The sequence below is a fragment of the Corvus brachyrhynchos genome, unplaced genomic scaffold (assembly GCF_000691975.1).
Source record: "Corvus brachyrhynchos isolate BGI_N302 unplaced genomic scaffold, ASM69197v1 scaffold350, whole genome shotgun sequence".
Classification (NCBI taxonomy): Eukaryota; Metazoa; Chordata; class Aves; order Passeriformes; family Corvidae; genus Corvus; species Corvus brachyrhynchos.
In genome coordinates, this window is record NW_008235638.1 from 128,097 (window position 1) to 130,990 (window position 2,894).

Sequence of the window (2,894 nt, forward strand, 5' to 3'; positions counted from 1 at the left end):
TGGGGACACCAAAACACCTCTTTGGGGACACCAAAACACCTCTTTGGGGACACCAAACCACACCTTTGGGGCTGTTGTTTAATTAACATCTGTTTTCTCCTGTAATTTGGGCTCCAGAAGTGGAGCTCAGTAAAATGAGGGTAACGCATAAATCGTAGGAATGGACAACCTGAGAGGTTTTACTGGACCAAATCTGGACAAAGTCTGGGCTAGGGAGACAAAAACCCCAAGGAATATCATCCCTGTGATGGAACTGATCCATAAGGATATCAATAATTATGGATTTAGAGCAGTCAGTTCCTAACAGGTGCCTTTAACTCAGATATTTAGCACAAAACTCACTTGGAAAATTCAATAAAAACCTTTTGCAAGATCGTGAGGAAAAAGTCGAAGCACAACAAAACTTGAGAGCAGCTCTCCCAAATTTAAATTCCAGAGGGATTAAAACCGTTCTCAAACCTGGGCTGAATTCTCCACCTTCTTTCTGGTTTTGAAATAAATAGAAGGGTGGGGATTTGGAAAACTGCACAAAAGTCCATTTCAAGTTGTCATTTCAACCTCATCCAAATTCCACCTCAAAGCACCGGCTGAAGGAGCCGCTTAATCTGTTGTTGCAGATTAAATGGAATGTGAATTCTGGGTTCAGCCCAGGTGATTATTTCTTTTTTAGCTGCATATTGGAGGAGCCTGGGTGGGGCTGAGTTTGACTCAAGCCATTTTTGTTTTCTTTCCTCATTCTAAACACCATGCCCAAATATCCATTATTCACCCAAACTTTAAACCCCAGTCCAGATGCTCTCCTGAGCTTCCCACCCTTTAAATCTGCTACAACTCTGAATTCCCTGTCCTTGACTTGACCCTAATCAGAGACCAAACCAGAGGAAAGGAATCATTTAAAACCAGACCTAAACACAGAGCACACAACATCCCGAGTGGATTGGAATAGTATGGCTTTGCATAAAACCAAAGCTTTGCATAAACAGAACGAAAGCACCCAAAGCAAATTCCCAAGCTGACATTTTTTGGGTTGTTCCCACATCTCCTGCACTGGAAAACCAGGAATTCTGCAGGGCCACATCCACAGGGATGTTGTGCCCTCATTCACAGGTGACTGTAGCTCTGCCCATCTCAATATTCATAAAACCTGTGTTGAAATTTCCACACCACCTCTACCCAAAATCAGATAAAAATTGGAAGCCACAAGGTCAGAACCAACCCCCCCCTAAAGGTTGTACCCATTAAATTTCCGTAAAACAACAGAATTAACTGGTTTTAATATTATCTAGATTGCAAATACATTTTTAAACCTCGATCCCGCAGCACTTCTGGATGAATAATCAACATTATTTTGATTATTCGGTGAAAATAAACAGAATTGCTTTCCAGAATGGCGGAATATGAATCCAAAATTCAGCCCTGAGTTAAACGCAAGCGTTGTTAAAATGAGACTCTTTTTATTTTATTATTGTAGGAAGAAGTTATATCAGAATCCAACTTACTCAGTTCACTGAGGAGAAGCCAACAGGACCCGCTGGAAGCTCCCTGAGTCAGGAATGGTTTTTATATCCCCGGCTGGACCACCAGGCTGATGCAAGAAAATAACGTCATATTTGGGCATTAGGCCCCATTACTCCCCAAACCAAATTTGAGGGGTAATTACAGTAATTGCTTTGTCTTGCTCATGTTTGTGTTGATTACCCTTTTCTCACCAGCACGTGACCGCCGTAGTTTGGCCTTGGATTCTTCTCATTTCAGAGTTTTGAGGCTCAAATTTACTCCTGCAGCTCTAAACCTGGACTGAGCTTGGCTTTGTGGGAGCTCGTGAGTTTTGCAAGGCTCGTCCTTGCAGCTCCTTAATGCCAGGATTTGTTTTCCTGGCCTCCAAGAATGCAGCAGAGCCTAACCCAGAATTAGCCATGAGTGTTCCTGGCTGTTTCCAAGCTTGTTGGGACGTGTTTATGGGAACTGCTGGACTGGAGTGGCCAAGTCGGCTCCCAGAGCCACTCCCGGCAGAGCCCGTGGGGCCCTGGCTCCTCATTTGGCATCCGAGTCCAGGATCCGACTCATCCCAAGTTTATGGCCATGGATGAAACCTTGAGGAGTTCCACCTCAGCGTGAGGGAGAACTTCTTTCCATGGAACTGCTGCCCAGAGAGGAGAGAATTCGGATTCTCCCTCTCTGGAGTCATCCCAAGCCCACATGGATGTGTCCCTGTGTCACCTGCCCTGGGAGATCTCCAGAGGTCACTTCCAACCCCAACAATCCTGGGATTTGGGGACATAAAACAGCGCCAGGAGTTTGTGTGGCCGGTGGAGCCCCAGTTCAGCACAAAACTCCTCCTCTGCCGCACAATTTGTGCCCGGGAAGAAATAGGAAAGGAGGAAAGTCCCTTTTGGGAAAAGTGGGATGGTCAGAGGGATCCTGGTATGGAATAAATCACTCTGTCCCCAGTTCTTTTCCTGGTGGTTTTGGTCACCAGAAAAATGTTGGAGTGTGGAGGAGTGTGGGAAACTGGGGGTGAGAGAGAAGCCACCGACGACAATCATTCCCTGTCTAACACAGGGAAAACCAGGAAAAAGCTTTATTCAAGGTTGCTGGGGACAGCTTTGGATCCAGAGGACAAAGAGTTACAGCCCCAGTTTGTGCTGGGGTGAAGCAGAAATTCATGGCATGCTTGAAGCTCAGCCCCTGAGGTGAGAGAAGCCCAATCCCATTTAAATCCCCAAATGTGCCCTGATTTGGGAAGGTGAGTGTTTGGCCAAGTGGATTGAAATGGTATCATTAGGAAAACAATCACAGGGGCAGGCTTTTAATCCCAAAGAACCAGAGGGATCCAAATTCCCGAGGTGTTTCTCGCTGTCTGAGTCAGGGAAATCACGTGGGTGGCCCTGACA

At 45.8% G+C, this 2,894-nt stretch overlaps 1 long non-coding RNA gene across 2 annotated transcripts in view; it reads right to left on the minus strand.

Moving 5' to 3' along the window:
- LOC108444846 overlaps positions 1-1,969 on the minus strand; it is a 2,869-nt gene extending 900 nt beyond the window's left edge. The window contains exons 1-3 of one of the 2 annotated variants that reach the window (XR_001859562.1): positions 1,699-1,969; positions 1,500-1,585; positions 40-484 (exon numbers count right to left, since the gene is read on the minus strand). This is a non-coding gene — a long non-coding RNA (uncharacterized LOC108444846). Of the gene's footprint in view, positions 1-17; positions 485-1,499; positions 1,586-1,698 lie in introns of both variants that reach the window. The other variant, XR_001859549.1, reaches the window with a different exon arrangement.
- Positions 1,970-2,894: the final 925 nt, after the last annotated feature.